Raw genomic sequence first — 12,043 nt, 5'->3', positions numbered from 1 at the left:
CTAAATGCCTTATATAATTACTATGTTATGACAGCCATACAAAATCAGTGTTATTAGTTCCATTTTACTGATGAGAAAATTGAGGCTTAAAAGGGAGGTTGGGACAAGTCACATAGCTGATAACAGCCGTGTTAGTGTTTATGAAATTTACCATTAGACCATTCTAATTCTTATTTCTCCCCAAATTTCCTCCTCCATTGATAATGCCTTCTCCTATATTTAGTATAATTAGTATATTCTCCAGGTATTGTTTACCATAGAAAAACATAATTAAAGAGTTAGTATTTCCTATGGGGGCTTGGAGAGAAGGCTTTTCAGGTAAGAGCACTTGCTGCTACTGCAGAGGATCTGGGTTCAGTTCCCACGATCGACATAGTGGCTCACAACCATCTGTAACTCCAGTTCCAGAGGATCCAATGCTCTCTTCTGGCCTCCACAGGCACCAGGCATACACATGGTATACATACCTACATGGAGGCAGTCATACAGATAAAAAAAAAATGAACCTTTTGAAAAATACTGAATATAGCATAAATACCATACCAAGTGTTTTTCATATATTATTTACTGTTGACAACAAAATCCAATACTTTATTATATACTACACAATGAAGCAAAGTGATTAGTAGTTATGATCATAGTATGTGGATCGCAACTGCAGTTTTATGCATGAGGAAACCAATACCTTGCCCAAGGCCAAACAGCTAGCAGTAAGTAAAACTGAGAAATGAGCTTACAATTATCTGAATCAAGAGAATGTTCTCTTAAACATGAGAAAAATACTTTTTTAACTATTTTGATAAAGCATTAAGAAATTAGTCATCAGTGTGTGCTACTCTAATGAAGAGAACAGACGTACTGACCTGCTTCATTTTCCCTTTCTTGTGACATTTTACTTTCCTGTGTCCCTTTCCTTTGTTAGCACAAATACTGTGTGCAAGGCTCTGTCACCTCACATGCAGCAGTTTGTGCTAGCATAAGCATAATGAGAGAGCCTAGGCACTGTGTATGTACGCTAAACAATCACAAAAGTCCCAATCAACTAAGCCAGTTATCCTGAATTTATGAAGAGAGAAGGAAAGCGCAGAAGACATGACCAAAATTCACTCTCACTGACAAAACACTGTGTCCATTCCCACCCCCAACCTGCTTTATGGCCTTGTTAAACAAGGATTATGGCACAAAGCACATGGCTTATATTGCAAGCAGGTCACATGTGCTGCTGGTGACCTACAGCTCTTATCTACCCCTAGCACATTCCTTTTCAGCCCTCTTCTGTCTCTGCACACTTTCCTGAATATAAATGTGCTTCCTAAGTGGAGTGTATCTTGCTTCCATTCTTCCTCTGCACTGCCTTGGGTAGGGAACACACAGAATTCTGGGACCAAACATGAGGATCCTTTCATGAGATAATAGTCCTGGTTTTAATAAAAAGAAGGAGGACTCCTATGTCTTTGCTGCAGATGGCATTAGGGAAGAGAGGGAAGTAGTCAGAATATTAAATCTCTTTTCTTTGTATGCATGGTCAGATTTGCTACTCGAAATTCAGTGAGCTTTGAAAACATGATGCTGCGCACTGCCTCCAGGCCTTGGCAGCTCTTCTTTTTCTGTTGGGATGAGTGCCTGGCCTCAGGGAATAGTTTCTTTAGATGTCAGCTACACACCTTGCCCAGACAAATCTTCCAACAACTCAACTTACTCCTAAGAACCCCCATAGCAGTTGAAAGGCTATTAGCAGGTTAGATGTCAGGTAGGCCAAGCTGCATCGGCAGAAAGGAAGAGAAATGGAGATGGGAAAAATATCATTGAGGAAGGCTTTACAAGTTAGAAAAGGTTGCTGAGATTTGTTTTAGAATAATCACATGCTCTTTTCACCAAATGGCATCAAACTTAGCTTTTGGATAATTCTTCAACTCCAGATTTTAGTGTCCCAAGAGAAAATATACTCCTGAAGAAACAGTGGAGACTTTCCAGTATGCTGCTTAGAGACACCATTACAAGGTAGATGACTTGAAGATGTCAGCATTACCACCATGCAGGTTCACTGATTAGCACAATGCTCAAGCTAATACTACAAAATACCTCATGTTTATAGTACACTAAGTGATTCCCAAGCACTTTAACAGGACCTAGCTTATCAGATAAAGGCACAACTTGTTATCTGTATTTTACAGGCTAATGAACATTTATGGTGAGCCTGCTACATGCATGGAAGTCACATATTATACTAGTGGATACCGAATTATGAAGCAATGACTCTAGCAGGTAAAAGAATAGGCTTAAGAGTCACCCTTACCTGGCTTTGAGGCACCTCTCTACCACTGACTATGTGACCTTCAGAGATTGCTCAAACCTCTCTGCTTCAATCTTCTAGTCTGTACAGTGAAGATCCTAACAATTCCATAGAGTTGTGTACACCAAATGGGATGGCATGTATAAAATGCTTGGCACAGCATCTAGCATGGATCAGATAAATGGTAGTTCTGGGAAGTGGCATTGTTTTCAGCAGGACTCACAGTGAGGAAAACCATATGTAATGGCTTATCTTGGTTGTCAGCTTGACACACCTGGAAGAGGTAACCTCAACTGAGGAAGTTTTTCTATCAGATTGGCCTACTGGACATGTCTTTGGGGTATTTTCTTGATTGCTAATTGAAGTAGGAGGGGCCAGCCCACTGGGTGGTATCATCCGTAGGCAGCTGGGCCTGGGCTATTTAAGAAAGCTAGCTGAACCTGCACCTGCGAACAAGCCAGTAAGCAGCACTCCTCCATGGTTTCTGCTTCAAGCTCCTGCCTTGAGTTTCTGCCCTGACTTCCCTCAATAAGAAACTATAACCTGTAAGCCGAATAAACCGTTTGCTCCACAAGTTGGTTTTGGTCATGATACTTTATCACAGTAACAGAAAAGCAATGCCATGTGAATGAGACATAGTCCTTTCCCCAAAAAAGGTCTCTGTGTAACTAGTTAAATTTGTTATTCACTTCAAGGAGAAAAATGTCATCAACACCAGACAGTAAATATTAAGTGTCCAAAGCATGGTAAATAAAAAAATATAATTCATTTTTTTTCTTTTCTTTTTTTTTAACAGAGCATAGGGTGGGGGTTTATTTACAGAGGAGTGGTCGCCCCCCATTTATGGCTGCACTGGAAAGTCCACACTCAAATATAGATCCTGTGATTTCCTGAAAGTCGCAGAAAATGCTGAGAGAGGGGCCTTCTGGCATTCTCATCTATTAATTATTTTTAAAAGATAACCTAATCTTTAAAATGTTGAAAGGGGGGCTGGCTGGAGAGATGGCTCAGCGGTTAAGAACACTGGTTCTTCTTGCAGAAGACCCGGGTTCCAATCCCAGCACCCACATGGCAGCTAACAACTGTCCGTAACTCCAGTTCCAGGGGATCTGACAGCCTCTTCTGACCTCCGTGGGCATTACACGACACGGGTGCACTTACCTACATGCAAGCATAACACTCACACAAATAAAAAAATAAAATAAAATAAAATGTAGAAACGGCCCCAATAGATGTGTCTGTACATAAGATATACAAATTACTAATAAGCATATGAACATATGCTCAACATCATTAGTGATGATGGAAATTCAAACCACAACTATGACATTTCAGTTGATATTAGTTCCAGGGGATCGAAGTGTGTGTGTGTGTGTGTCTGTGTGTCTGTGTGTCTGTGTGTCTGTGTGTGTGTGTGTGTGTGTGTGGCTTGCATGTAGGTAGATGCACCTGTGTCTTACAATGCTCACAGAGGTCAGAAGAGGGCGTCAGATCCCCTGGAACTGGAGTTACAGACAGTTGTTAGCTGCCATGTGGGTACTAGGAATCCAACCTGGGTCCTCTGCATGAGCAGTCAGCACTCTTAACCACTGAGCCATCTCTCTACCCCCGAGGGATAGAACTTTTTAAAAACCAAGTTCCCATTTGTAGGACCTACTACTCAAGGAGTTGCAGGAGAAGGTTTGCTTAAATCCAGGAATTTGAAGCTAGCCTGGGCAACATGGCAAGATACCACCTCAAAAAATAATAAAAAATAAAAATAACATAAAAGCTTAAAAAATATATAGGATAGCAAGTAGTGGTATGAATGTGGAGAAAACGAAATTTTCTCACTATTGGTAAGAATAGAAAATGGTGTGGCCACAGTGAAAAAGTCTTCCAGTTCAAAAACTGAAACATAGCCCTACCATATAACTCAGCAATGATACTCATATACATGACAATTAAAACAAATACTCAAGAGGACTAGGAAGATGACTCAGTCAGTAAAGTGTTTACAGTGTGAGCATGAATCCTGAGTTCAGATCCCTAGAAGCCACATAAAAACCAGGCACAGAAGTACACTTATAATCCCAGTTCTGGAGAGACAGAAATAGGATGGTTCCTAGGGCTCACCAGTCAGCTAGTCTAGGCAAATCAGTGCACTCCAGATTCAATGAGAGACCCTATCTCAAAAAACAGGATGGAGAGTGATTGAAGAAGACACCTTACTCCAGCACACACACACACACACACACACACACATGCGCGCGCGCACATATGCACATGCACACACAAACACACACGTAGTCTCAAGCAGGGCTGGGAATGGTGGTGCACGTCTTTAATCCTAGCACTCAGGAGGCAGAGGTAGGCAGATTTCTGTGAGATCAAAGCCAACCTGGTCTACATAGAGAGTTCCAGGCCAGCTAAGGCTACATGGTGACCTTATTTCAAACAAAACAAAACATATACTCAAGAAAAGCTTGCACATGAATGTTCATAATCAGTATCATTTGTAACAACAAGTGGAAACACTCCTCAGTTTATTCCCAAAGGGCTCTACATCCCATCGAAAAGATAGTTGCACATTCATGTTTATTGCTGTACTATTCATAAGAGCTAAGAAATGGAATCCTTCTATGTTTGTTAACAAAGGAATGGATAAAGAAAATATAATGCATGTATACCAATATGAAGATGTCATAATGAATCCAATCTCTATGTATACTAACTAAAAAACAACAAACTAATAAAACCAGAAACCTTCCTCAAACCTCTTAGGAAAAAAAGTGCCCCAAAATTCATGAACAGATAAATTAAATGTGGTATACTTATGTAATAGAACAGTACTTCACAACTTAAAAACTGAAACATTGGTACACAGTACAATGTGACTGAATTTGTTTGAAGGAAGTCACATACAAAAGGTCACATACTGTATGATACTCTTTTTATGGAATGTTCGGAATAGGTAAATCTTCAACAACAAATGTGTAGACTTCTGTTGCTGGTGGCATGAAGGTTTTGCAAATGATGTACTAGGTTGTAAGTTTTTCTGTATGTAGAGGATAAATATTCTGGAATCAACTGAATTGATGAATGTACATCTTTATGTATCTACTAAAGCCACTGGAGTGTATACTTCGCATGAGAGAATCATTGATATGTGAATTATATTTTAATAGTGTTTTTAAAAATAAAGTGTTTCCATATGGCAATAGATTCCTACGAGCTCCTGGGGCCCTGCTCATATGAACCTACAGCAATAGCATCAGCATGACCAAGACCCATACAAATTCAAGCAGACAAAAACCCAGCATAGAACTGGGAAAATAGAAAGTAGACCCCAGTCTTACCTGAAGAAATATTGGCAACTGATTACTACTGGGTGAGGAGGAGTTGATCATCCTAAAGCAAGGGACTCTAGATAGGCTGACTAGACCTCAGTAGATGAACTTGCACTAAGGAACACCTGGGGACACTAACTTGACACAATAGGCCTTAACACAAATGACAGAATGTATGAATTCCAGGGTGAGGGTTATGGGGGGGGGGTGCCAGTGGGGAAGGGGATATAAAGATGATTAAGATTGTTTGAGATTTTCTGTGAATCTAGAAATCAGTACTCTAGGTATTTACACAGCCCCAGAGCCCCACCCTAAGCCCAGAGAATGACTCCTAACGGCATACCACCCCCATGACCCCAAACATGGTTCCTGACTACCCTCAACTCCAGATAGATACCCCCAGAAACTTTTACCCTTCCAGATAGCAACACCCAGAGCCTGTCTCCCCCGCATGAACCATCTTACCCACCATGCTCCCCACAGAGTAGGAGGGGCCCAGAGACCAAAAACCTAGTTAGGGACCTCCAACCTGGCCTCCACCCCAACCACCCTGCTTGAGACTGGTGAGCCATCCTTCCCCAGACCCCAGGGAGCACTGCTCACTCACATTGTGATCCCATCCCCTGGTACCAAAGGATGACCTGTAGAACTGTGTGAGCCTTCTACAGACTTCTGAAGATTGGTGTTGAGAATCTATTAATAAACACTGCAGTAAGTTTGTTCTTAGGCTAAGAAGTTCAAAAAGAGAATTAATACCAGTACTCTTCAAATTATTCTGAAAGGTAGAAAAGGAACACTTCCATCTTTTATGAAGTCAGTATTACCCTGATACCAAAGCCAGACTAAGATCCAACAAAAAAGAAAATTATGGTTCAATCTCTCTGGTGAAAATAGATGCAAAAATTCTCAATAAAATACTTCCCACCCGAATGTAAGAGCACATCACAAATATTATCCACCATGATCAAGTTGGCTTCATCCCAGAGATACAGGAATGGTTCAGCATATGTAAATCAACAAATGTAATCTATCACACAAACAGATTCAAGGGCAAGAACCACATGATCATCTCATTAGAGGCAGAAAAGGCCTTTGACAAAATCCAACATCCATTCATGATAAAAGTCATGGAGAATCTGGGACAAAGGGGACATATCTCAACATAATAAAGGCAATATACAGGTATCCCACAGCCAACATCATACTAAACAGAGAAAAGCTCAAAGCATTTCCACTAAAATGAAGAGATAAGGATATCCACTCTGTCTACTCCTGTTCAATATGGTACCTGATGACTCAGCTAAGAGCAATAAAACAAATGAGGGAGATAAAGAGGATACAAATTGGAAAGGAAGTAGTCAACATATCCTTATTTTCAGATGATATGACTCTATACACAAAAGGTCTTAAAGACTCCATCAGAAAACTCCTAAAGTGGGTAAACCTATTCAGCAAAGTGGCAGGACATAAAATTAACAAACAAAAATCAATATCCTTCCTATACATCACCAACAAATATACTATGAAAGGAACCAGGTAAATGACCCCATTTATGATAGCCTCATAAATCATAAAATGCCTTGGAATAAATCTAACCAAGGCAGTGAATGACATATAATACAAATTTTAAGACACTGAAGAAAGAAACTGAAGAAGATACCAGAAGATGGGCAGTTCTTCACTTCTCATGGATCAGTAGGATTAATATTGTGAAAATGGTCATCCTACCAAAATCAATCTACAGAATCAATGCAATCCCCAGCATAATTCTTCACAGAGATTAAAAAATTAATCTTAAATTTAATACTGAAACACAAAAAAACTGAGGATAGCCAAAATGGTTGTAAACAGTAGAAGAGCTAGAAACATCACTTCCCCAAATTTCAAATTATACTACAGAGCTAGAGTAATATAAACAGCCTTGTTCTGGCATAAAAATGGACACATGATCAAGGGAATACAATTGAGGACCCAGATTTAAGTCCACACACTTATAGCCACCTGACTTTAACAAAAAGGCCAAAAATATACATTGGACAAGAGATTATGTTCAACAAATGCTGCTGGTCAAGCTGGATAGTGGCATGTAGAAAAATGAAGCTAGATTCCTATCTCTCTCCCTGCACAAAATTAAACTCCAAACAGATCAAGGACCTCAACACAGAAAATGATACTCTGAATCTGATAGAGTGAAAGTATGGGATACACTGGAACTTATAGGCACAGGAAAGGACTTTCTGAGGACACTAGTAGCCCAGTCACTAAGACCAACAATTGACAAATGAGACTTCATAAAACTAAACAGTTTCTGTAGCAAAGGACACCATCATTCAAGTGTAGTGGCAACCTGCAGAATGGAGAATAAACTGCTACCGGGGTTAATATCTCAAATATTCAAAGAACTGAAAATAACTAAACATGAAAAACCCAAAGAACCCAATTAGAAATTGGGTTGAAGAACTACACAGAGAGTTCTCATAAGATTAAACACAAATGGCTGAGAAACTTTGATTTTAATGATCAATATCTTTAGCTATCATGGAAATGAAAATTAAACCTACTTTGAGCTTTCATGTTATCCCAATTAGAACGGTTAAGATCCAAAAAAGAAACAACGACAAATTCTGGTGAGAATGTGGGAAAAGGGAAATTACTATTCACTGCTAGTGGAAGTGCAAACTGGTCCAGCCATTATGGAAATCAGTGTGAAGATTCCTCAATAAGCTAGAAATAAAGCGTCCACATGATCCAACCATACCATGCTTGGACATATACCCAAAGGACTTTATATCGTACTAGACAGATACCTGCTCATCCACGTTCATTGATGTTCTATTCACAATAGCCAGGACATCACAATTGACGTCCATCAGTTGATGAATGGATAATGAAAGTATGGTACAATTACGCAATGGAATATTATTTGCCTATTAAAAAATGAAACTAACAAATTCTCAGGTAAATGGAAAGAACTGTAAACAAGAATCCTGAGTGAGGTAACCCAGACCCAGAAAGACAAACATTGCATGCTCTCTCTCATAAGTGGATGCTAGCTTTGAATCTTTTGATCTTTGTTGCATTTGGAAAATCTATAGATGTCAGAAAGCTAATAAGGAGCCATAGAGGGGGAGATTTCATGGGAAGGGAGATAGAATGCAGTGGTATAAAGGGGGTACAGGAGAATAATGGAACAAAAAGGGTTAAATGTTATGGGAAATGGGAGGGCAGGGCAGATTAGGGAGTAGAGGGAAGGATAACACTAAAGACCTTTTGAAAAAGATATACGGAAACCTACTGCTATAGAGGCTTCTTAAAGTACATTTATATACAATATAAAAAGGTTTTAAATGGAGTTACCCTATAATGGTGAACAATGCCCCTACCAGAAATCATAGGCTAACAAATATAAATGCCAAGACTGACTCCCTCTTTTGAAGTTGTTGGCCAGGGTATGGGTCCCATAAGCCCTCAAACAATACAAGTTATTGCCATCACTCTAGGTTACCTACCAGAAGTGACAGTAAGACCCTAATGCTGAAGGGAATACATATGTGAATCATAGAACAAACAGGGAGAAATTAAGCTGGTTCTGATCTCAAAGCTTCATATAATTGGTAGCCTTTATAATGCTGGAAGATGCTATGCTTGCTACCAGAAGAGAAAAGCAATCATCAAACTTTCCCGGCTGTGAATGCTTCAATCTATAATAGCAACTGGCCTGGCAAGATATGCCCACCAGTATAATAGTGGCCCACATATCATGGGAGTAACCAACCACTTTCTGATTGGGTTTTAAGATCCACTTCACAAGATGGAGCCTATACCTGGCACTGTTTTCAGGCCTAGGAACCTGTGGCTAGACAGCTCACAGGCCATAGGGGAGAACATACTACTATTATTTTACTAAATACATATAGCATTAAAGCAACTTCTAATGACTTATTGTTATAATGCATCTCTCAGCTCTCATGAGAGAAGCTTCTTCTTTCAGTATATGACAATTAACAGAGACCCACAATTGGTAAACATGAGGTGAATAAGAAACTATGGAATCCTCATCCTTGAATGGCAAAATTATATCAAATTCTCTCCTCTCTAAAGCTCAGGGATCATGGCTGAAGACAGGGAAGTAAGACTGTAAGAGCCAGAGGTAATGAATGACTACAAGGAAACAGTGGTTTCCAGAGTGCAGGGCAGTTACTCATATGAAATCACAGCAATTTCATGGCATGAACAAGACCTACACAACCTTAAGTGTGACAAAATCCCGGCATCAAGACAGAGAGGCTTACAAGAGGCACCAATCCTAGCTGAAAAACTATTGGTAACTGATAGCTGATGGGAGAGGGAGAGTCAGTTTTCTTTAAGAGTGTGATGCTCCACCAGTCTGGTACTTTTAATTACCATGTGCCATGTAGATAAAGCTTGAACAAAGACAAAACGTTCTCAGATAGACCTTGCCTAGTTATATGTTACATTCCTTGAGCTAGTTGTATGTTTAATTTGTCAGTAGGTTGTCGAACTAATATGGTTCCCTCTGGTTTGTTTTTCTTTTAAATAACAACTAGCTAGGCATTATTTATCTCTTGCATTGTCTAACCCATCCACCACAGTTTCCGCAATTAAGGTGCCCCTATTTTTCCCATTTCTCCTTTAATAATACCCTTCTCCTATGGTCCCATCCCTCTTGAGCTCCTTCTTTCCCTTTATCCCCCAGGTTGCTTGTATAACCTTCCCTCCCTTCTCCCCTTAAAATAACCCCATTTTTATCCATATCGCCCTTATTAATGCATGTTTCCTACTGTTCTCTTTCAGATTCTTTCTTTTCCTTTACCTCCTTGGTTCCTTTTCATTAACCTTGTTCTGTAGTTATGTCTGGATACATACTCACAAGGATTTGATGCTAGGATCCACATATGAAGGAGAACATATGTCTTGTTTTTCTGAGTCTGTGTTACTTCACTTATCCATTTACCTGCAAATTTCATTTCTTCTTTCTTTGCTGCTGAGTAGAACTCCATCATATAAATGAACCACATTTTCATTATCCACTTGTCAGTTGAAGGATACTTAGGTTGATTCCATCTCTTAGCTACTGTGAAAAGAGCAGCAACAAACATGGGTGTACAAGTGTCTCTGCAATAGGATGAGTTCTTTGGGTTATGCTAAGGAGTGGTATAACTGGGTCAAATGGTAGGTTTATTCATAGTTTTTTAAGAGTTCTCCACACTGCTTTCCATAGCGGTTGTACATGTTTTCAATCTTACCCTTTCCAACACATGGTATCATTTGTTCTCTTGATCTTAGCCAGTCTGACTGGGGTAAGATGAGATCTTAAAGTGGTTTTAATTTGCATTTTGGTAATTACTAATGATGTTGAACACCTTTCAAGATGCTTCTTGGCCATCTTTATTGCTTCTTTTGAGAACTCTCTGTTCAGCTCCATAGTCCACCTTTTAATTGGGTTACTTCCTTTCCTGATTCTTTGTTTGTTGAGTTTTTTATATATTCTGGATGCTAAACCTCTGCCAGATGTGTCCCTGGTGAAGATTTTTCCCCATTCTGTGGGTTTTGTCTTCAATTTTTTGATTGTTTCTTTTGCTATACAGAAACTTTTTAGTTTAATGAGGTCCCATTTTTTGATTGCTGACCTTAGTTCCTGAGCAATTGATGTCCGATTTAGAAAATCCTTTCGGACCCCTATATCTTGTAAGCTACTGCCAATATTTTATTCTAGTAGTTTCAGGGTTTCCAGTTTCACATTGAGATCCATTGAGTTCTTTGAGCCATTTGGAATTGACTTTTGTGCACGGTGAAAGATAGGGGTTTAGTTTCATTCTTCTACAAGTGGAGTTCCAGTTTTGTTTAAAAGACATACTTTGAGGCCTATACTAATTTGGTCAGAGGGACATAAAGGACTGTTTTTGCTCCTTGTCTTCCTAGGTCAACTAAGTTCCAGGGGACTATGAGCATCTCTCAAAATGTCCTGTGATGGTGGTAAATCATCTGTCCTCTTGATCAAAAAGGCCATGGAGACCCCATCAAATGGACCTGAACCAGTGTCCAGTCTACAAAAAGGAGGGTTAATACAGAGAAACATTTCCTCCATGCTTCCAAGTGAAGCCAGCCATGGTCAAGTAAGACCTTTGACTTATCTTCACGTAGAAGGAACTGGTAAAAGAAAGGAGCCAGGGGCTTCTCACAAGCCCACATGACCCCTGAGGAACAGATCCTCAAATGACCTTAAGAGTAAAAATAAATTGGTTTATCTGAGTCAACTGTATGTTCTTAAACACCCAAAAGCATAACCAAAAAGTGACCAGTATATTTCTTTAAGAGTCCATGTGTATAGCTAAAGGCTACATAACAAGAAACAATGCCAGACAGGAGATACCTTCCTTTGAGTTGTTGGCCAGGGTAG

The sequence above is a fragment of the Nannospalax galili genome, unplaced genomic scaffold, assembly GCF_000622305.1.
Source record: "Nannospalax galili isolate Female #2095 unplaced genomic scaffold, S.galili_v1.0 scaffold371, whole genome shotgun sequence".
Lineage (NCBI taxonomy): Eukaryota > Metazoa > Chordata > Mammalia > Rodentia > Spalacidae > Nannospalax > Nannospalax galili.
The sequence above is the reverse complement of the archived record's forward strand: the minus strand, read 5'-3'. Positions refer to the sequence as shown.